This window comes from Tenrec ecaudatus, chromosome 16 (assembly GCF_050624435.1).
Source record: "Tenrec ecaudatus isolate mTenEca1 chromosome 16, mTenEca1.hap1, whole genome shotgun sequence".
NCBI classification, from domain to species: Eukaryota; Metazoa; Chordata; class Mammalia; order Afrosoricida; family Tenrecidae; genus Tenrec; species Tenrec ecaudatus.
In genome coordinates this window covers 69,699,552-69,724,266 of record NC_134545.1, presented here as the reverse complement: position 1 = coordinate 69,724,266, position 24,715 = coordinate 69,699,552, and the positions used below count along the sequence as shown (strand labels likewise).

At 41.6% G+C, this 24,715-nt stretch overlaps 1 pseudogene; it reads right to left on the bottom strand.

The window, feature by feature from the left end:
- Positions 1-14,665: 14,665 nt before the first annotated feature.
- LOC142429786 (thymosin beta-10 pseudogene) lies at positions 14,666-14,800 on the bottom strand (annotated as a pseudogene).
- Positions 14,801-24,715: the final 9,915 nt, after the last annotated feature.

The window sequence follows — 24,715 nt, the reverse complement described above, 5'->3', positions numbered from 1 at the left end:
TAACCTTTAATAGTAATTCAGAAAAGTACCTAAGTTTAGGCCCTCAATGGAGAGGAAATCCAAGAGCTGAAAATCTGTTTTTTATTGTTGTTGGTTTGTTTTTTTTAAACTAAATATAAGTCAAAATTCTGTGTGGGATGGGGAAAAGGGGAAGAAGGAGGAGGAGGAGCAGTTATAGCAAGATAGCAAGATTAGGGTCAATGTGAATAGATGTCTAGAAATGAAAGTTTTCTTGGTATATTCTTGACTGTCTCCCTGTCTTGAAAATCTGAAAGTGTCTATTATTTTATAAATGAAAAGATGGAACTCAGACCTTGAACTTCATTCAAACTGCAGTGCTTCACTGACTTTGTTGAACAATATTTTAATATTTAATTATCCAAACCATGTCCATTGCCATGAAATTGATTATAACTCATAGGTACCCTGTAGGATAGAGTAAAATTGCCCCCCAAATATTTCAACAATTGTAATATTTAAAATGTTGAATGAGGAAAAAGCATCAACAGAAGATGGACAGACACATGCAAAATTTTGCTGACGATCATTTCCAAGTGGTGCAATGGTACATTGATCAGGAATTTCCAGATATTCAAGCCAGATATGGAAGAGGATATGGAATGACGAGGAATATCATTGCTGATATCAGGATGGATCTTGACGGAAACAGACAGCTACTACCAGAAATATGTTATGGTGAAGTGAAATTACTTGCTATGGAGCGGCTATCCATAGTCTTTGTAACTCCTGCCAAGTCGGCTAGTCATGGGGTAAGAGTATGCAAATAAGACATAGAGGACTGACAGGGATTGGCCAGTTTTGCTAATCTACTGGGTATAAAAGTAGCCAATTCAGAAGCAGGGATAGAGGAAACACAGGATCCAGAAAGAAAGGCCAACAGCAGAACATATACAAGGTTCCTGCCAGAAATGGTGGAGGCAACAGAGGCACCAAAGACCATCGTACCCACAGCACTGAAACCATAAACAAAGCAGACGAATCCTGCCAAGACCACGAGACAGAAAGAGGATCCATGCTTATACCATGAGACTGAGCAGGGGGCTTCCCAGCTCACAAATCAAGTAAATTAGAGGAACTTTGAACAAGAGCCTGGGTTACAGGATAGGCACATACTAGCACTAAAAGGAGATTTGTAACTATTTCTGGAGCAGGTCAGAGATCAAGGGACTGCATGACCTGAGAGGCCAAGGGTCAGAGAGACATTCCTGCTAGTATGCTTGAGAACAGGTGCTGAAAATAAAAGGACTGTATTCTTAGTATTTTCTGATCCTAACTTGATACAACCCGTAGCTTCCATAATAAAAATGCCATAATTGTGAAACAAAACAAAAAAAGATGGGGAAAAATACATATTTACTGTGCCGAAAAGAATTCGTTGACATTTCAGCATTTCAAGAGTTAACATATGATCAAGAATTGATGGTAATGAAGGGAGAAGTTCAAGCTGCACTGAATGAATTAGCAAAAATTCAAGGCTCCAGGAATTGACAGAAGGGCAATTAAAATGTTTCCAACAAACCAAAGCAGTGTTGAAAGCGCCTACTAGTCAATGCCAAGAAATTTAGAAGACAGTTACCTGGCCACCCATGTAGAAGGACTCCATAGTTGTACCACTCAAAGAAAATGGACCCAACAGAATGTGGGAATTGTCTAACAGTATCATTAATATCATGTGCAAGTAAAGTTTTACTGCAAGTAACTCTATAACTGTTGAAGCAGCACATTGACAGGGACCAGCTAGAAAGTCAAGAAGAGGACCATGGAATGAGGGATGGATGATGTTTGATGGATTGAGGCTGAAAGCAGGGAATGCTAGAATATGTCTATTTATGTTCTATTGAGTGTGCAAAGCCATTCAACAGTGTGGCTCATAATAAACTCTGGATAACAATACAAATCATCGGACTTCTAGAACACTAAATTGTGCTCTTGCCAAACCTGAATACTAGGGCTCAAATAATCATGAATCATGACCTGAATAATACTTTGACTGCCTCAGTAGGAAAGCTCTGGACCAATCTAGAAAATTCTTCTGTCTAATAAAGTGGTTCTCAACCTTCCTAATGCTGCATCCCTTTAATACAATTCCTCATGTTGTGGTGACACCCCCGACCGTAGAATTATTTTCACTGCTATTTCATAACTATAATTTTGCTACTGTTGTGAATCGGGCAACCCCCGTGAAAGGATCATTCAACCCCCCAAGGGGTCCTGACTCACAGGTTGAGAACCGCCGGTCTAATATTCTGTAAGTGTCCCAGTCATGTTTCTGCTCCCCATTCTGTAGTCTGGTTTAGGATACAAAAGACACCCTACTTCTAATATAACTAAAGGAAAACATTTAACAAGTCTTAAAAGAGCCAAAGACAACACAGACACAGCATCCAGCTGAAGGAACCCATTAGCACAAAGTTAAAATGCCATTCAAGAAGTCATGATCAGGAAGCTACATAAATAAAGTATGGGATGGAAAAGGAAATTCTCAAAAATTGTGATTGGTGGTAGATCAATACATCACAATTACAATGGGACCACGATTAGGATGCATATATTATTAGATAGAAGGGCTTACAAGGTTGGTCCAGGGCCTTCTTACCAGGCAGTCAGAGTGAGACTGATAAGGAATGGTGTATAACGACTCGATTTCCTGTGTTGTTCCCAGTATGGTGCCTCCATCCTGTTTTGCTGAAATCTCCATGGTCGACAGTTCAAAACCACCTGTAGCTCTGAGGGAGAAAGATAGGGCTTTCTACTCCCATAAACAGCTACAGTCTCAGAAACCCTCAGAAGGTTGTGTAAGTCAGCACTGACAAGAGGGCAGTGAGTTGGTTTGGTTATCAAAGACCCTCCCAACCAAGCCTGTAGGAGAGACTGCCCTTCCCTGGGCTGGCTTGAGAGGGGTGGAGGCAATCGACTCCTACTGTCCCAGGCATGCTGTCTGAGGGAAAGGTTGTCTACATCCTTGGTGAATGATCAGAAAGAATTCAGTGTGGGCTTAATCTAATTGAGGATCCTGCAAATGGATTTGGGGCTGTCACTGTATGGAGCCCACCTGTAGCCTTTTGCAAACCAGGGTGCTCTGAATTTAAACTCTAGTACAAGTCCTGTCTGTAACTAGGATGTATTGGTCTGCTATCAGTCATGTTTTCAAAACTCTATATCTCAGCCATTAGGATCCTTAGATGCATCTATCACCTCGCACCACTTGTTATGTGTTGAAAGTTAATGTCCTTGGGGTATTTTTCCTCAGAGAAAATCGAGCAAGTTTCTCCCGAGTGGCTTGCCACCACAACAGAGGGAACCACACATTCAAGACAGTAAGCGTACGGCAGACCTGACAGTAAGCAGAGCAAAGATGTAGTAAGCAAAGTCGAGGAGCAGGACATTGGATTTCATAGGAGTTGGGTGGTGGAATCCCATTGGCTCACCCCAGGCCCTACATTTCCTTTCCTTAGGCCCTTATTTTCACATCCTAAGTGGTTGTATTGCAGCATAATGGTTTGTCTCATAAACCACAGCTTGTGCACCTTATTATCATGGGGGCGGGCAGTGTTCGTCAATAGGCTATCTGGACATGAGCTCTGGATTGGCTCAGGTGAGGCAATTCTGGATAGGTCGGTTTCTGGGATAGTTTATCTTGGTAAACTTCTCAAGGCTGAAAGGGGAATAGCTTGCTCTCAGTCTGCTATTTACACCCACTGCCTTGGGGGGATGGGTCGTGGTTGAGGGTATTGGCCTAGCTTAGTGGCTGAGTTCAGGTGCATGTGTGTGATGTACTGTCCCTGGTGCCTAGTGTGGGGGTGTGCCCAGGTTAATATCCACCTGGGCCTAGCATGCTCAGCTTTGGACTGTCCCGATAGGTGTCTAATGAGTGCCTGATTTCTTTGTACCCCTCAATCATAGCAGGGACAGCGAATTTTCATTTGGCATAGGCATTCGGTGGAGACAGCCCTCTCTGCCTGTAATCTAGTGACCTTTCACGGTCGCTGAAGCTCTCCCTCAATGTGTCTTTGGGTGACTCAGCTTTGTCTTTCTTGTTTTGTCTATGTTCTGCTTAGGACTGAGTAATTGAAGTTATATTAAAAATGAAGGGCCTCTCTTGAAGCCCACAACACCTAACACAATTTGTGCAGAAGTATGCTGACACACTTTTCTCCAGTGGAGCGGGGTGGGGTGTTCAAGCCACTGACCTTTTATTTAGCTGTCAAGTGCGTATCCGCGGCATCGGCGAGTCTCCTAGACATGTAATAATGGACTCAACGTTGGTTCATGCTTCGATTGAAGGAAAACACTGGACTCAGGATGGGCTGTCAACCACTACGGGAAGCTCCATTCATGTTTTGATCAAGGCAAAGCAAACCTTTTTTTGTAAAAAATGTTTTTATTTTCTCCCCTACATTCTGAGTTGACCATGTAAAAGGTGTTATATTGAAGAACTCCTGAGATACCCAACGCAAAGAAAATTCACTGAAAACAAAGGAAGTACACAGCTCTCCACAGATAAAATCAACATGGTCCAGCCAATTCTGCTGCATTAAGATCGACTATGTGGTAGTACAGCAAGGTGCTACATTTTCAGGAGTAGATCGATCGGTTATTGTTCTGAAATGCCTTTGAATGGATTTAAACAGACAAACTTTCAGTTTGCAGCCAAACACCTTAATGTTTTGCAAAAAACTCCTTTTGACTTACATATTAGAACTTAAATTTTTAGCATTAGGTATGTGAGAGTCCCAAATATCTTGATTCTCCAAGTATATTCAAAACCCAAATCCCAAACTCACTGCCACTGAGTAGATGCCAACTCATAGGGACCCTATAGAACAGCATAGAAACGTTCCTCTCCTTTTCTGGGAATGTTAACTCCTTATGGGAATAGAAAGCCCATCTTTCTTTGGGGGAGCGGCTGGTGGTTTCACATTGCACACATAATGGTAGTTAGCTGCCCTGTCCTCATGCTGCTCCGAAGGAGTAGCCAACGGCTAGTGGGTTGTATCAAGGAAGAACTTCACTGTGATGTTTGGCTCAGTGGATTCCTATTCAACGACTGAGTCCTGGCCTCAGGGAGGACCCCGCTTTCAGGTTGTGTGGAGAGATATGTGCAGGGTTAGGATTGGCTGATTGAAACTTGAGGCAGGAAAGGGTGTGCAGGTAAGTAAGTGGGCAGAAGTAGTAATGTTCTTGTTTTTTTTTGGTTTTCTCTCCTAGACAGGAGGTAGCAAAAGGATGTGAAGTAAAGCAATAGCTGGATATTATAACATGAGCTTGCGGTGGTCTTGGTGCGTTTACCCCTGGAATGGGGTGGGGCTTCTCTTTCAGTCCAATCCATCACGACGACACCAGGGGTCCTACAGCCCCTTAGCTGGCATTGTGACTAGCTTTGCCTCAGGAAGAAGGTGTTTGAAAGTAGAGAGCTACCACATCCCTACCCAGCCTAGGGAGGGGCAACCTGTCCTTAGAGATGTGCCTGCGTGTTCCTGTGATGGAATTAGGGATGTAGTACCCACTGAGCCCCTCAAAACCAAGAACTTCTCGGTGGGAGAAAGACTGACAGCTTCAGAAACCCCAAAGGGGCAGTTCGACTCTGTCCTACAGGGTTCCTATTAGTTGCGATCAATTCAATGGCAAATTAATGGCATGAGTCATATTCGGAGTGCCTTGGTTGGAGGGTCCTGAGCCATGCTTTAAGGTTGTCTACCTACTATAGTGAACAAATAGCAAACAAGGTCCCTTTCCCAATTCTGGATGCCCTCCTGGAACTGTGATGCATGGTTTTGCCAACATTCATGATTTTGTGAACATCATGAGTGATGTTTTGTGAACAAGTGTTCACAAAGAGTGTTTTGTTCCCCACATCCCATTAAAGTGGATGAATTGCTGTGAATCCTCAGATACCATTATGGCCTCATGCTGATGATTTCTGCCATTCAGATGAACTCCTTATTTTTGTCTTGTCATTGTCCTGTGTAAGACTGAATCAGCATTATACTTTAGTTTGGGGTCTATTTTCTCACTTAGAACACATGTAGGGTCAACTATTTTGTTTACATATTTTTTCACAATGATTTCAGAAGAGTCACATGGAGTTAATGGTGCATGTTTTTGAATTATAACAGTGTCACTAAATTACCTTGGTAAAATAAAGTAATATTTACTCTTGTCTTTCTTTTGTAAGGACAAAACTTTCTAAATGATCAAGCAATGAAGAATCAAAACATTAGATGTTTGATTGTGATGAGTTTTGATTTGTTATTCTTGTTTAGCCAAGGTTAACAAATGAAAAGGTGGATAATATTTTTAAAAAGTAAGTCTCACACACACACACACACACACACACACACACAGACACATACACTCATTGAGGCAGCACAGAGATCGTTTAGCAATCACAAAAGAGGTCAGATAACAAATAAATCAATCACCTGTCTTCAGTTTCCAAAGCCTCTGAATCCATTAACTGGGATAGGCATCCTGCAGCAGAAACCAAAAGAGGAGAAGTGACCCACATTAGTAAATGGGTCCTCTGCCTACTACCCCCACCTACACTGGACGCTCCATTGAAACCTGTTCAACATTATGACCTCCTCTAATTGCCTAGTGGTGTCTGAGCATGAGGTGTGCTGTCTAGAAATCAAACCCAAGCCTCCTCATTATCCCTCGGAGCTTTTTCAGTCTTTTAGCTCTAAAGACAACCAGGTGGATGGAAGTTTATGTTGACTGGGACCAAGCTTCTACCATCCTTCAGTATGAGAGCTTGCAACATTTGTCCTAAGAGAGTGTGTATTTGCTCCTTACTCCAGTCAACATAGAATAACTTAGATAGTTCACGATGAATGATGGAGTATGTAAGCTCTGGAAAATGTTTCTGTGTCCTCTCCATTGGTGTCCTCTATTTTCGGATATCCATTGCAATGGCTACACAGAACTCATAGACAAAATTAATGGCTAAATGAACTTTATTAAGGAAGTTATCGAGCTGTAATGCCAGTTAAGAAAAAATGCGCAGGGATGAGTTGTTTGATAGTAGCTATGAAAAACTTCGGTCAAGTCTGCTAATAAATGCCCAAGGGCATACCACTCTGCTATAAACCTCAACCTGAAGGCATTCAGCTCACACTCCATGGGTCCACAGACCCAGCTCCCTGAATTAAAATCCCAGAAGTATCCTACTGCAGTACGCAAACCCAAAGGCACCCAGCTCCACTTCCATTGATCAGCAATCCCAACTCCCCCAATTAAGCGCCCAGAGACAGCCCATGCAGCAAGTGAGCTCCCTGCATTGATGTCCTCAGCTTTACTTGCTCCATGGTTTCAGGAGCCACAGTGTAGAACGCAGAAGCCCATCACTGCGTTCTACACTGTGGCTCCTGCTTCTGCTGCGGCTCCTCTGCTGGTTAGCCGTCTTCTGGATCCAGGCAGTTCATTGTGCAGGCATCTTGGGTCCAGGGGACATACTCCATTCCTGGCTCTTGTTGGTAACACATTCCTCCTCTTGCTGCTCAGAGGGCTCTGTGTCTGCACAGCGGGACGGCATTCCGTGGACTCCTATTTGCAACTACTCACAGGTGCGTCCTATCAGCATCTTCACCTACTTCCTTACCAGACGCAGGGGATCTCATTTGGTGGGAAGTGGAGACTTTGACTACAAGAGCCGCATTAAATAATTCCCTGCCCCTGCAGCTCCCCTGGCCTTCTTCCTAATTCTTACTTTTCCTTAGGGTTTTCTATCGCTTACTGCCCAAATGAGACAGCATTGACTCGGTGGCAATGAGTTTTGGAATAACTGCCCAAATACACTCTTCTTGCTGCTGCTTATAAGTCTATGTAGTTCCAAGTGCACTCTTTTCTTTTCATAAAAGGCACCTGTGATTGATTCTCATTTATTACATCAAAGAGGTAAAACTGCCTTCATTCTTACTATAGCTTAGTGGTTCAATGCTCTTTCCGAGCTAACGCACTGCCTTCAAGGAGCACTGGTGGTGTGATGGACTAGGTGTTGGGCCAGAGGTTTTGAGCCCCCTAGTTACTCCCTGGGAGAAAGATACAGCTCTCTGCTCTCCTAAGGACTTCGTTTTTAGCACTCTGCCTAGGATCTGGTTTGGGGTGTGTTGCCGTCCGCAGCGGGGGAGTCAGCTATGTGGTGAGTTTGCTCATACCCTTGTTTTAAATACTTGGCATTCAGTATCTCCTGGCGCCTTGCATCTTCTACAAATTGCTTAGCTGAGTTTGTGTCAAGTGTTGAGAATCACCCTCAGCATACCAGAATGTCTTTGAGGGGGACTATTGAAACCTTGCCCTCCCCGCCCCCCAGCTCTAGTCCGTGTTATTGCCACACAGCCCTCATCAACACACCTCTCCTTCCATTTGATTCTTTGGGAAATTGTGTTTCCTTTTATAACTCCTTTGTCATAAAGCATTCATGGTTGATGCAATATTCATTTGGCAACTTTTCTTTCCAGCTGTCTATCTGGCTTGGAGGAATATTCTCAGCAGAACACTAATAAAAAACAAAACCGGGATCTTGTCCTATAGAAACAGATGAGGGGCAGACGCAGTGTTTCCTTGAGCTATCAGCTTGGTCTAGTGACCGCTCCAGTTTCCAAGTGGTCAACTGAAACCACACTCTGCATAAAGAACCTCACTATGCAGCTTAAGACTCAACAGGGAGAGAGTGGGTCTATAATTAGAAGGCTGCCCTGAGATGGCTTGCTGGCACATTGTCATCTATGCATACTGAATACATTTCCATAACATTGTTTCGGTTCATCCTCCTTTGGGGTCCATCGTGGGGGGTCTGAAAGTCACCACTCTCCTACTTCTTCCTCTGCCACGGAGCTGATGCTGAGAGCAGCACAGTACGGGTTCTTCTTCGGAGACACACAAAGAGATCTTCTCATGGGTTCTCCCTCCTGCTTTTTGTTTATGTGCGGGAGGATGGGGAGTAGATGGGGGAATGATTGGATTATTCATATTATTTAGTGCAAAAATGTTAGATTAAGAATTAAAACTGAATCTAAAATGTGCTTGTGTCCTCCCCACCCCGTGAGCAGCATGGTGTATTTGACACTCCAGAATCCTGGAATATTTGAAAATGTAGCTCAAAAAGAGTTTGTGCTGCTCCTTTAGAAGTTTCCCCCTAGTACTGCTTCATCTTAACCCTGCCCTTGTTGACACTAAGCAGTGGTTTAGCAGAGAGGGTAGCTAATTTGACAGACATCTAGAAAGTGACTCCTTGAGGCTCCGTGGGTCATATGGTCTCTGCTGCCACTTTCCAGCGCAGTCACCGAAGCTCCAAAACCACTATAAACAATACGTATGGCAGTGCATAGGTGCGACTGTCCCAATAAAAGTTTATCTATAGACGTAGAAACTCGAGTTTATGTGATTTTCACGTCACAAAATATTCATTTGACTTTTTTTTTAAGCCATTTAAATATGGGCAGACCGTTTTTAGCTTGCAGGATGTGTGAAAATAAGCGGTGGGCTGGGTTTAGTGCATGGGTGGCAGACATGGTTGAGAGCGAGGGTGCTGGCTCAGTGCTTGGAGATTAGAGCCCACTCCGAAATGCCTAGGGAGGAAAGCTTGTCCCTCTCCTTCTTTCTCTCTTGTCTACCTCATACCTCAGCGGTCTCACTGAAAGCTTTAACACACGAGGTGCCCTGGACTAGTTTGCTATGGCTTTTTGCGGGGGAGCAGATTTGCCTACCAGCTTGTGGGTTACAGACCCCGGATGGTAGAGAGTCACCTTCACTTTCCTAACTTTGGAAACAAACACAAGCAAAGAAATGCACACCACCATCCTAGCCATAGTCAAGCCTCATGCTGGAACATACGTTTTCACTCATCCTTCAAATACATTTATTTCTTAAGCCACAGCGTCTATGATGCAGCAGGGAAAAGTTCTATGCTACTGACAGCACATGCGTGTGCCTCTTGGGTGTCCCAGACACCAAATCTGATTATTACCACACGGCTCCAATGTCATTCATGCAGTCCAATTTGCTTTGGCCATCTAAAAAAAGCTTTCCCTGCCTGTCCCTGTGGTAAATTCAGTAGTGGAAATAGGCAGGCCTTTGCTTTCAGGAGACAAACCCAGAGGGCCCTTTGGCCATTGGGGCTCTTGGCGAGAGTGCCAAACCACAGCTGTGAAGTATGTGTGAAGGGAGGAGTCTGAGGCAGCCAGGAAATAGCCCAGCTGGAGAGGGATGTCAGGAAGTGAGACAGCTTATGAACTGGCCAGGCCTCTGAGGAGCTTGAGCAGCTGGCTCAAGTGCCCTCTTTGTAGCTTGCTAGCCTGTCAGCTGTCCCTGAACGCTTTTGCTCTTTGCAGATCCACTCCACTGTCTTCTCTTCCAGCACTCTTCATTACCAACGAGGTTAAAGGGGTGCCTCAGGGATTGGAACTGTGTTTCAAAAGATCGCTTCCTCTTTGTAGTCTTACAACAGTGAGCGTGTATTCTCTGAAAACAAGAAAGTGGATTTTCATACATTTCACTCCGGTCCTCCAGATCTTTAACCATCATCTGGTAAACCCTCCCTCAACTATCCCCACCCCTTTCCTGGCTTCCTCTTCTCTAGACCCACTAAATCGTATTTGTCTCTCTATCCCGCCTTTGTCTCACTTTGGCTTATAATATAATTTTGGTTTTCATGGCTGTCATTAACAGATTTTGAATACCTCAGGACAAAAACTAAGATCTATAGTTCTTGTATAGCTTATTAAAAAGCATAACAAACCCACACAGAGTGGGCATATAAAATAGTGGGACTGTTCCATGGACATATCAAGACTGAATATTTAAGAAGACAGACAGCTCCATCTTTCCCTTGCAGAATAGCTGATGAGTTTGAAACACCAACCTTTGCATTAATGGACAAGTGTTTAATTAATGCATAACCAAGATTTCTTGTATCATGTATCACCTCCGGTATATTACCCCCCACACAATGGATAGTGTTGGTGCATTTCAATGTTTAATTGTGTAGAGTAACATTGCAGAGGATGGATTGCTGGAGCTAGCAATTGGATTTGATTCCCGTATTTTTTTTCTCTCAGATAAGCCCTTATATCTGTTTTCTAATGTATAAGTCCTAATTATATAAGGTCTTTAATGTTTTACATTAGGAAGTAAAGATGGGTCTCACTTAAAAAATACTTTTATTGGGGGCTCTTATATCTCTTATCACAATCCATACATTCCTCCATTGTGTCAAGCACATTTGCACATATGCCGCCATCATCATTTTCAAAGCATTCTCTTCCCACTTGAAACCCTGGTATCAGCTCCCCATTTCTTCTCCCTCCTGAACCCTTGATAAGTTATAGATTATTTTTTTCCATTTCTTACCTGGTCTCACTTTAAGTGCAGCGCCTGTCACCACAGAGATTTCCAGTGTGATAGGTCTGGCCACCTCTGTTTGCCCCTTCATGCTTTTCAGATGTTCCCTTTGAACAAAATCCGATCTATTTGTCTGTCTGTCTGCACACACACATACATGCACATACTATTGTTGTTAGTTGCCACTGAGTTGATTCCAACTCATGATAAGCCCATGTGTGACATAACTACTTCATATGAATTTCAAGGTGGGGACTTTTCAAAAGCAGATCAACAGACCTGTCTCCTAAGGTTCTTCTGAGTAGTTCTCACAATTCCATCTTCTGACTAGTAGTTGGATGTATGTGTTACTGAATATATATATATATATACACTCAATGACTAGCCATATGTATTCAATATATATGCATGTGTGTGTGCTTTAAAATTCATGGAAAATGGAATTCAAAGATAATGGAAATTATATGAGAACTTTTTGAAGATTCTTTGCATATTATGTTTATGTAAATCACCTATTTCACCAATTTACAAAGTTATGAAAAATCTTTTAACCCCAAATAATTTATTCTTATTGCAGTCATTATTTATAACACTGATCTCAAATGTTTATTAGTGTACTGTTTGGGGAGAGATATGAATAGATTTATATTTATATTTCAAGTAATCCAGCGCTTACATAGGTCACGTGTGAAATAATTTTAGGTGGTATATGAATAAATTTGTCCCTTTCTATTTATTTTAACTACAGTAACAAATAATGGTCATTCAATTATCTTAGATGCATAAACTATTCTTTAAAAAACACATTTTTACTGTATTTAAATGAAAGTTTACCTCACACATAAGGTTCCCACTTAACAATTTTCATACAAATTGTCTGATGGCATTGGTTCCAAATTTCACAGTATGTTAGCTTTCTAATTATTTTGAATTGTTTGACATGTGAATTATAGGCCAATAAAGCTTTCTAAAAGTCAAGCATGCAAGATCAAAGAGTCAACCTTTACTCCAAAGCCCATGTGAGAAAGCAAGGAGGGGAAGGAAACTCGATCAATGGAAACAAGACAGGATGGAAGTAAACTATTCTTGCTAAAGATGTTAAGTAAAAAAAGTTGAGTTGACTCATGATATAATCTACATTATTGCAATGTTGCAGTAAGTAATTCAGCCTTGGGAAGACAGCCTGCGTTTATTACTGATGTGTACAAAGTATGAGACACTAAGCTAGGCAACACAGCACGTAAGGTAAAGTTGAGTAAGATATGATCCACCTGGTTTACATCCATAACTTTTTACAAGAAAAGTATAAAACACTATGTTTTAGATGGATAATATTCTCATCTGTGCTATGAGCCAGCCAAATGTGAGCTGGGTGCTACAGTAATAAGCACTGCACTCTAAATGCAGTAACTGGACAAGACTTGGAGGCTAGTCTTGTTTCCTGTTCACAGCTAAAGGGACGGGCCATGTGATTCTTTTATAAAGTTGGAGGGTGCGGTTGTGGCAGACTATGAATCTAGAGTATTCTAGACCTATGTTGGTCCTCTGGTTCTGCAAGTTATGCAAACTATAAGACCATTGCTTAATGAGGTAAGGGGTGATGTAGAGGCAAAGCTTAGGTTGAACTGAAGGAGATCATTAGAAATGGAATGGGTTAGAAGTCCCAGTACAACTGGTTTAGAAGACCAGCACAACTGGCCTTTTGGAGGAGACGGAGGAAGTCCAGAGAAACAACATTGAACTTCAGGCTCTCCTCCTTAGGCCTGCAGTGGCTTCCCAGTTCCATGTGTGAACACAGCCGCTGTCAGTGAACCACATGGCACAGCAGCCCAGATGCAGCGCACTTGACAACGGAGAGGCCGTGTTCCAGACTGTGTTTTTGCTTTTTGTGTCTTATAATAGCCCTTTATAATAAACGATTTCCGTTTCGAGGGCTTTACTACGCATGGAATCCACTGCCTTGAAATGGAAAGTTCCAGCACAATGCCAGTGGCCTGTCTCAGACCTCCTTGCTGAGGTGCTGTAGGCAAGCCATAGCGGAGTCCATGGACGTGTTCTTCAGGCAGTCAGCTGAGGAGTATGACCTCACCTGCACCACGGATGTTTTCCTGGGGCCTCAGTTTACCTCTCCATGAAACATGGCAACATTGCCGGCGACTCAGAGGGCAAATACATTGCTCCAATTTGGACTCTCCTGATTAAGAAATAAGTAGGCAAGGCAATTTCTTGGGGGGGGGAACCCCAAACCTAACTTTTTCATCTTCCCTTATAAATCCTTTCTGTAATATACCTTGTGCTTGCTTTTCAAATTCCCCCTCTTAAACCAACAGACAAAGACAAATCAGCACGCTACTTCATGTGGTGCTCAGGCCTGTAGACTCTGAGGCACGTCTGTCTGGGTTCCTAATCTCATTTCATGACCAGCTGTAAAGTATTGGGTCAAGTATGTAACGTTAGTTTCCTTAGCTGTAAAATGGGACTTTCTGGGAGGAGTAAATAAATGACTGGGTCTACTGTACATAGAGCAAAGGTTGGTGCCTCCTGTGAACTATAGGAACGGTCACTATTATGACGATCTGTAGGATGCCTGGATCAATTCCTCCCAGTTCATTTGGAGCCATGCTGCATTCTCCACGGGGTTCCGGATGATGCTGGTGGTGTCCAACAAAGCACAGCTCACATGCCAGCTCAAAGTTAAACAGTCAATCATTCTGTGAACTTGGCCAAGTCACATAAATGTTGCAGTTTTGTTTCATTGCTTTTAGAATCAGTAATATAAAAAACATATTTAGCCTCTGAACATATCGCTAAATGGATGTAGGTTGTAAAGTGCTGTAATGTTTCTGTTTCAATTATTATTATACCCTCATTATTAAATTACTGTTATACCTTTACCGTTGCATCTCAAAGGAGACAGAGAAAGTTTTTCTATTAAAAATAAAAATCGTCTTAAGAAATAAAAATGGTGCATGGAGAATGGACCACTTAATGTAGAAAATATGAAAAATAAAGAAGATTTAAAAATCTACAATCTTAGCCCTTTGAAAAAGCCACTACTAACATTGTGCTCTTTCTTACTTAGGAAAAGTAGCTTTTTTTTTAATGCCACGAGGTGTGTTTTATTTTCATTAATCATACAAATAATTTTCTGCAGTACCCCAGGGCAGACCGGAGAATTTGGTAGTCCCTTTGGAGACCCTGAGGCTGGTGAGTTCACAGTGCAGCTTGACGCTCGTGTCCATCTTGCAGGTGACTCTTCCTCCACAGCAGTCTGCTGGACAATGGAGGGGTGAATCCTCCCGGGTTAGGAGACTTCATTCCGCTTCTCCTGCTCCATGGTCTCTTTGGTCGGCAGGGTGTTCTTCTCCTGCGTCTCCCTTGTCTTTAGCTCAGCCTTATGGAAGCTGGCAATTTCTCCCAGGTCTGGCTTGTCTGCCATTTTCTTAACGCAATCCCTGGCTTCCAGATGAGCTTCGGGATCCCACTCTTGGCGCTGCAGCAAGAGACCGTCAAGTATCTTAATGCTTAAAAGATCTGCATAGCTTTCCCCCCTTCTTTCTCTTCTCTGGAATGATATCCTAAGTGGTGAGGCCTTACACATCGAAAAAGTTAAATGAACTCAATGTTGTTATGCTTCATTTTGTACAAACAAATTGAGTTATTTTAATGTTTAAAGTTCATACTTAAATGAAGAAAATGAAATAATTTGGGTATGTTTACAATGCCATTTGAGAACTACTTTCAAATATGTATTTCTTCATTTGCCACAAAAATAAAAATTGCTTTCACTTAATGCATTTTATTTCACTAATGTTATGTAAGTCTGGGTGAGGAAGGGAATAATGAATTATGGACTTGTATGGAGTTTGAATCAGTGGGATGACCAATTATAAACAACTTAGAAGTTTCTAGAAGCACTCAATGAAAATCAGTTTTCAGTTCTGGACACCTAATCAGTTTGTGTTACGCATGCATTTACTAAGGCTTCATGGTGACAGGGTCTGCACCATATTCAGAGGAGTTATGATTCAATTTCTTTTTTAATGATTTAAATTGCTATCGGGGCAGGATGGTTTTGGAAAATCCAGAAAGATATAGAAGATGCTCCTTTGCTATTTAAATTCCTGTCTTTTCCCAGACACACATTGCATTTTTTTAGAAGGGGTGGGGGGGGGTGCGACAACTCAACTCTGCTCTTTGTCATTTGTTGTCCCCAAACTCTCAATCATCCTTTCATGTTTCTCTTTTCTAATCCATACCCCTTAGTTTTGGAAAGGCACAGACGTTTCATAATACACATTTTGATTCTCTACCATAAATAGAAACTTTAAAGCACTTTTATGAGTCATTAATATTTGACATTCCTTAAAAATTTGTTATGAAAATTTTAAAACTTTAAAACAAAATTATGGTTCGATCCCCTTCAAAGAGGTAAGAACCATATCCTGCACAGGGTGCCTTTGGTACTGGAGGTAAAGGAAACATTCTCTAGGTCTCTTCATTGTTTGTAGAAGTAGAATGGCAACCTTTTTAACCTGAGATGCAGAAGAAGAGAAGGTAGTGATTTTAATCATTTGAGAGCATGTTTAAGGCCACTGATAAGTTTAATAATAAACACCTTTTCAAAAACCTTTCTGACTGGCAACGGATTGAGGGAAGCAACATGGGACTTCTATGAACATGCATTTAGCGGAGGCAGTGGGCTCATTGCTATGTATCCATGAGAACGCCATAAATGGGACCTGGGAAACAAAGAAACCTGGGTTGCTTGTCCCAAACCATGGCCTGAAAACCTTTGCTCAGTTCGGTTGGAGCCCTCAGGTCAAACAAACAAACACCACATTGAAAAAACAACATTCAAAGAAGTGGTGGGTGGCAGAGTAGTGGGAAGGATTGGAAAGGGCTCAGAATTTGCTTTATTTCCTCTGAGCTCATTACCTGCTCTAAGTAAGCCAGAACGGGAAGATAAACACTGCTTAGTTAATAAAGCCTGTAAGAATCCCACAGGATGTCTTTTCTGATTTACCATTGTATGGTTGGAAACAACAACAACACAATATCCTCTTTGGCTTATACCTTTTGCCCAACCGAGTTTGAGGTTAATGAATAATTTAGAGTATTAACGAATGGCATGAGCTTGCTTTTTCACATCGTTCTCAGGTCCAGGATGTGAAATGTGTGTGAGACACGTTATGGGAAAAGGGAACATTACTTGGGCCTCATTTCTTAATGCAATTTTAGATCAAATGGAAATGATGCCTGATTCAATATTTACAGCTTAAAACATTTTCTTATTCCCAGTTTGAGGAGTTAAAAAGCAGGAAGGAATATGTCCATATTTTTTGGTACTTTGGTGCCCCAAATTGACCCTCACAATTCATTCAAGAGCTTTGGTTCCTACTAAACAAATAAAATCTCTTCAAGAGCTGGTTAAGTACAGAGCCTAGGTAAATGGACTCTCTTCAGCTAGTGAGCAATGGCACCTCTTGGTTTCTGTACTTTAGGATGAAATGTAAATGATTTGATTCAATTTATCTAAAAAAATATATGTGGGGATGTGGCAAGAAGAGATGGATAGAGGAGGAAGAGGATGGAATAAGTGAATACTTGCATAGTTTCATATAAAATTAATAATAAAAGAATTTTAAAAATAACTATGCCATGAAAATTCCCATAGGTTGTGTGCCTAAAATTAACCTTATGTTATCATTCAGGAAAGATACCCTACTCATTGCTAATGAAGTCTAATAGGCACATTGGTAGTTTTTGTCCGAGTCATCTGTATTCCTTGCTCTCAGTATGGGTGATCATGTACATTGATTTTATTTTTATTTATTTTTAATTTTTTTTAATTTTAACAATTTATTAGGGGCTCATACAATTCTTATCACAGTTCATACATATACATACATCAATTGTATAAAGCACATCTGTACAGTCTTTGCCTTAATCATTTTTTCTCCTCTTTTCTTTTTTTACATTTATTAGGCACTCATACAACTCTTATCACCATCCATACATATACATACATCAATTGTATAAAGCACATCCATACATTCCCTGCCCCAATCATTCTCAAGGCATTTCCTCTCCACTTAAGCCCCTTGCATCAGGTCCTCTTTTTTTTCCCCTCCCTCCCTTTCCCCCCTCCCTCATGTGCCCTTGGTAATTTATACCTCGTTATTTTGTCATATCTTGCCCTATCCGGAGTCTCCCTTCCCCCCTTCTCTGCTGTCCCTCTCCCAGGGAAGAGGTCACATGTGGATCCTTGTAATCAGTTCCCCCTTTCCAACCCACTCACCCTCCACTCTCCCAGCATCGTCCCTCACACCCTTGGTCCTGAAGGTATCACCCACCCTGGATTCCCTGTACCTCCAGCCCTCATATGTACCAGTGTACAGCCTCTGTCCTATCCAGCTCTGCAAGGTAGAATTCGGATCATGGTAGTTGGGGGAGGAAGCATCCAGGATCTGGGGAAAAGCTGTGTTCTTCATCGGTACTACCTCGCACCCTAATTAACCCATCTCCTCTCCTAAACCCCTCTATGAGGGGATCTCCATTGGCCGACACTTGGGCCTTGGGTCCCCACTCTGCACTTCCCCCTTCATTTAATATGGTATATATATATATATATATATATATATATATATATATATATATATATATATATATATATATATATATATATATATATATATATATACATATATACACATACATACACACACTTATATCGTTGTTGTTGTTTTTTTTTTTTGCATGATGCCTTATACCTGGTCCCTTGGCACCTCGTGATCGCACTGGCCGGTGTGCTTCTTCCATGTGGGCTTTTTTGCTTCTGAGCTAGATGGCTGCTTGTTCACCTTCAAGCCTTTAAGACCCCAGACACTATCTCTTTTGATAGCCGGGCACCATCAGCTTTCTTCACCACATTTGCTTATGCACCCATTTGTCTTCAGCGATCCTATCATGGAGGTGTGCAGTCAATGATATGATTTTTTTGTTCTTTGATGCCTGGTAACTGATCCCTTTGGGACCACTCGATCACACAGGCTGGTGTGTTCTTCCATGTGGACTTTGTTGCTTCTGAGCTAGATGGCCGCTTGTTTATCTTCAAGCCTTTAAGACCCCTGTCACTATCTCTTTTGATAGCCGGGCACCATCAGCTTTCTTCACCACATTTACTTGTTCACCCACTTTGGCTCCAGCCGTTGTGTCGGGAGAGTGAGCATCATAGAGTTCCAATTTAATAAAAGAAGGTATTCATGCATTGAGGGAGTGTTTGAGTAGAGGCCCAAGGTCCTTCCGCCACCTTAATACTTGACCTATAAATATAGACACATAGATCTATTTCCCCATCCTCCTATATATATTTGCATGTACATGTCTTTGTCTAGACCTCCATGAATGCCCTTTGACTCCTAGCTCTTTCCTCCATCTCCCTTGACTTTCCTCCTGCCCTACTACCATGCTTCATCGCCACCTGGGCTAGAGTATACCTCTTCTCTAAGCAACCTTACCCTTGATCATTTCTCACCAGGCCTGCCACTCCCCCTTCTCTACCATTTGGGGTCCCATGTTTTTCCCTTGTCCCTGGGTTTGTTAACACCACTTCCTTACCCCCCTACCCTCCCACCCCAAGTCCCCCCGGAACTGTCGGTCCCATTGTTTTTCCTCCAGATAGTTCATCCAGCCTGTCCTATTCAGACAGACCTGTGGAGTCACTAACATGCACGAAAACAAGACAGAGGAAAACAAAGCAACAGTATACAACCAGACAACAAAACAACAAAAACAAACCACTGACAAAGAACAGAACAAAACAGTTCACAAGAGAAAAGCTTGTAGTTAGTTCAGGGATCGTTTACTGGCCCTTAGGAGCGTTTTCCAGTCCAGTCTGTTGGGGCACCACGCCCTGGCCCCAAAGTCCACTTTCAGCATTCCCTGGGGACCTTGCCACTCCATTCCCTTGCTGTTCTGCTGCACTCCCCCAGTGATTTGCCTCGGTGTGGTGGGATCAGGTCAGGTGCAATTCCCACACTGTGTCTCCGGTGCTGTCCCCTGTATCGCCCTTAGTCACTGAGGGGCATCATGTCTCATAGTAGGGCCAGCCATGTTGTTCTCTCTGTGGACTGGCTGCTCTACTCAGGAACATCATCATCACGGCCTGGTGGGCCAGGCTGTGCTCCACTCTCTCCTCCTGCCCCTTCATCTGCTCCCGTGTGCTCTGATCAGATATGTCCATCTCCTGGAGCTACAGAGTCAATGTCGTCCTTTGGAACAAATTCTTTTCGGGGGAGAGGCAGGAATCCACTTAATTTATGGTTCTGGGGCCAGCCTCCCAGACCTCTCCACTGGTTCCCTTCTCCACGCCGGGATATTGCATTCACACCTTGCGACACTGGGTTGATGTCTGGTCCCACTTTCCCTGTGGAGATATAAACAATTCCCTCCCCTTGGGTGGATTAATGCCCCAGGACCCCCACTACCCTTTTCTTCCTTGTATTCATCCTTTTGTTTTCCTTTCCCCACCTCCTCCACCATTGTCTACCATGTACATCCCTGGTTTTCGTCTGGTCTCTTCCATACTACACCGTCTTCACCCCTAAAATGTTTGTATACAGTAGCTTTTTTCCCTATGCCACTTTTGCTTTTTAAAAAAAATTTTTAAATTCTTACCTCAGCGGACTCATGTTGTACTTGTCCTTTTGTGCCTGACTTACTTCGCTTAGCATGATTTCCTCCAGTTCTTCCCATGCCGCTATGTGCTTCATACGTTCATCACTGCTTTTTAGTGATGCGTAGTATTCCATTGTATGTATATACCACAGTTTTTTAATCCAATCGTCAGTTGATGGAAATTTGGGTTGCTTCCAACTCCTTGCAATTGTGAACTGTGCCGCAATGAACATTGGAGCACAGATGTCTGGTCTTGGTTTGTTTCTTGCCTCTTCTGGGTATATGCCCAGTAGGGGGATTGCTGGGTCATATGGTAACTCTATTTCCATCTGTTTTAGGTATCGCCAGATTGATTTCCATAGTGGCTGTACGTACTTACAGTCCCACCAGCAGTGGATGAGAGTTCCTGTCTCCCCACAGCCCTTCGAACTCTTGTTGCTTTCTGATTTTTTGAATTGGGCTACCTTTGAGGGTGTCAGGTGGTACCTCATTGTTGTTTTAATTTGCATTTCTCTTATGGCTAAAGATCGGGAACATTTTCTCATATGTTTGTTGGCCATTCAGATTTCTGCCCCTGTGAAACTTCTGTTTAAGTCCTTTGCCCACCTTTCAAGTGGGCTATTGGTTTTTTTCTTTTTGGAAGCTAGCAGAGTACTGTAGATTTTAGTAATACGGCCTTTGTCTGATGTGTCATTGCTAAAGATGTTTTCCCAGTCTGTGGACTCTCTTATTACTCTCTTGGTGAATTCTTTAGATGTACACAAGTGTTTTATCTTCAGTATATCCCATTTGTCGATTTGTGCCTCCTCTGTGTTTGTGTCCTTCCCTATTTCTGATAGCCTGTGTGTTCCCTGCGCCAAAGTTCTCAAGTTGGTCCCAATTCCCTCATTGATGGCCCTAATAGTTTGGGGTTTAACTTCAAGGTCTGTGATCCACCTTGAGTTTATTCTTGTGCATGGAGTGAGATAAGGGTCTTGCTTCATTTTTCTGCATGTTGATATCCATTTTTTTCCAGCACCACTTGTTAAAGAGGGCATCTGCTTCCCATTTGATATTTTTGGGGCCCTTGTCAAAGATTAGCTGTGTGTATGCTGATGCTTTTTTTATTTCTGGGTTTTCAGTTCTTTTCCATTCGTCTGAGTATCTGTCATTGTACCAATACCATGCAGTTTTGAGAACTGTGGCTGCATAGTATGTGCCAAAGTCAGGTAAAGCAAGCCCTCCCACGGTGTCCTTCTTCTTGAGGAGTTCTCTGCTAATTCTGGGCTTCTTCCCTCTCCATATGAAGTTGGTAATCAGTTTTTCCATTTCTTTGAAGAAAGGTGATGGTAATTGTATCGGGATAGCATTAAACTTATATAGTGCCTTTGGCAGAACTGACATCTTAACTATATTAAGTCTCCCAATCCAAGAGCATGGAATATTCTTCCATTTGTTGAGGTCGCTCTTGGTTTCTTGTAATAGTGTTCTATAGTTTTCCCTATATAGATCTTTTGTTTTTTCAGTCAAGTGTATCCCTAGATATTTCAGTTTGTGTTTGGCTATTGTGAAGGGTACCACCTTTTTGATCTCTTCTTCTGTGGTCTTATCTGATGTGTATAACAGTCCGATGGACTTCTGTTTGTTGATCTTGTATCCTGCCACTCTGCCAAACTCCTCTATTGCTTCCAGTACTCCCCTTGTGGAACTTTTGGGATTTTCCATATATAAAATCATATCATCTGCAAATAATGATAGTTTCACCTCTTCCTTCCCCAGACGAATACCTTTGATGTCACTTCTTTGCCTTATGCTGTTAGCTCATTGATTTTATTTTTAAAGTGATTTAGGGTAAGGCTGATAGAACGGAATTGATCTGTATATGAAACAATCACATCCATAGCAAGCTTGGTGCTCTGTGAGCAACTTGAGAAAAAAGCACCTTAGTGTAACCTGTGTTCTATCTGCTAAGTCACTGAGGGTCAGTCACCTAGAAATAATTTGTTATAAGAAATAACTCGCTGCAAAACAGAACTGCATCACTAATAGTTATGGATGACTCTAATTCAATTTTTATATAGTAATAATTTTTGTTCCCATATCAATATGTTTCCTACCAGAATATGTGTTCTGTACCCAGAATCTATGAAAATATTGAACTTTGGAATATTAAACAAATGTAGAAGAAATTTTGGTGGAAAAATCCCTCATATGTTATTGATTTTTTCCACTTCAGTGGACTTCTGAGATATGCAAAATTTATAGTAATGTAGTATATCTGCAGATATTACACCGTAGTAGAAATGACTATGGAAGATACTAATAAATGATTTTGTTCATTTGTGGAACATAAAATAATTTTAAAAGATGATCTATGGGTGTAAATTGGAAATATCATAGTGTCTATGTTTCTGCCAAATGATGCACTGTTTATAACTCAAATTCTAGACAGAGTAACAAAGAAGCAAACTTAACTTAATCATACACAGACTATATTATCTAGCAGAGCTGTAAGACTCAGATCATCAAATGCAAATCATTCATGGGGCACTGAATAGTTAACAATTTGTATTTATTACAAATATTATTGTTAAAGCCATGGAACATCAGAATTTGGAGCTATTACAAATAGATTATGAAAATCCTCAAATAATAATGATATCCAGAATAAGAGGGAATATTGTTCCAACCAGGATGCAAGAAGGGAAAACAGTTTTCTTTTAATCTTATCTGAGCACTTTTAAAAAACATTTTCTTAAGAATAAAAATGAAAGCTCATACCAGAAATGAATAGATATTATAGCTTGTGGTATATGTTGTTAGGTGCCATCAAGTCAGTTCTAACTCATAGCAGCCTGTGTACAAATGAATGAGACAGTGGCTGGTGTGTACCGCCCTCACAATTGTGTTTATGTTGGAACCTGTTCTTCCTGCCACTGTGTCAATCCATGTCGTGGAAGACCTTCTCGTTTTCGCTGCCCCTCACTTTACCAAGCATGCTCTCTTTCCCCTAGTAACACATCTAAAGGGCATGAGAAGTCGTCTCACCCTCCTTGCCTCTAAGGAGCATTTGGGCAGTGCTTCTAAGACAGATTTGTTTGTTCTTCTGACAGTCCATGATGCCTTCAATATTCTTCACCAGCAACGTTATCCAAATGTATCCACTCTTCTTGGCGTCCCTTAGTCAATGTCCAACTTTCGCATGCATATGAGGTGACTGAAAATCCCATGGCTTGGGTAAATTACACCTTCGTCTTCAAAGTAGCATCCTTGTTTTTCAAGGATACAACCTCGACACATGCCTTTTCTGTTCTTAAACTACAAAATACTCTTTTTCTGGTTGCATAACTATTTCTGGTCCATATACAAGTTTCACATTAGCACAAAGACGTGTTCTTGAATTCCCATTCATTGAAACGTTATTCATAGTGTGTGAAGATCCACACAGTTTAATGTCTTTGCATAGTCAATAAAACACAAGTAAACTACCTTTTTCTTTTTCTTCTTGGCATTCTTTGCTTTCAGCAAAGATCCAGCTGAAAGCAGCAGTATCCCTCATGCCACATCCTCTCTGAATCTAGTTTTAATTCCTGGCAGCTCCCTTCTGATGTACTGCTGCAAACATTATTGAATTATCTTCAGCAAAATACCATTTGCATATAATGTTAATGAGGATGTTTTAAAATTTCCATAATTCAAATACGTCTATTCTTCTTCAGTCTTCCTGATTCAATTTCACATGCTTTTGAGCCAATTGGTACTTCTGGGGCTTGGGTCAGGTGCACTTTAGTCTTCAAGTACCATCCTTGCTTTTCAATACTCTAAAGAGGTCTTGTACAGCAGATTTACTTAGATCAATATGCCTTTTGATCTCTTGACTGCTGCTTCCATGAGCATTGATTATAGATCAAGCAAAACAGAACCCTTGACAACTCCAATATTTTCTCATTTTATCTCGATGTTGCCAATTGGTCCAGTTGTGAACATTTTGGTCTTTACATTGAGTTGTAATCCATCATGAAGGCTGCAATCTGTGACCTTCATCAGCAAGTACTTCTAGCCCTCTTCATGCTGAGCAAGTTTGTATTGTCTGCATATTACAGGTTGTGATACACTTTCCTCCAATCCTGATGACACATTCTTCTTCATGTAATCCAGCTTCTCTGATATTTTGCTCAGCATGCAGATTGAATAAGTATGGTGAGAACAATACAACCCTTTTGTAAACCTTTCCTGATTTTCAACCACGCATAATATTGAACAATACAGGAAACATCAAAAGAAGATGGGTAGGGTACACAGAGTCACTGTACCAAAAAGAACATTTAATCATTCCAAGAGGTAGTATATGAGCAAGGACCAATGGTACTGAAGGAGGAAGTTCAACCTGTGCTGAAAGCATTAGCCAAAAACAAGCTTTCAAGAATTGATGGAATACCAACAAAAATGTTTCAACAAGCTGATAAAACACTGGACGCACATACTCATCCATGCCAGGAAATTTGGAAGACAGCTACTTGGCCAATTGACTTGGAAGAGACCCATATTTGTACCCATTCCAAAGAATAGTGATGCCACAAATATTATAATTATAGAATAGTATCATTGATATCAGATGCAAATACAATTTTGCTGAAAATCATTCATCAATTGTTGCTACAGTATAATGAAAGGGGTCTGCTCCATCTTCACCCTC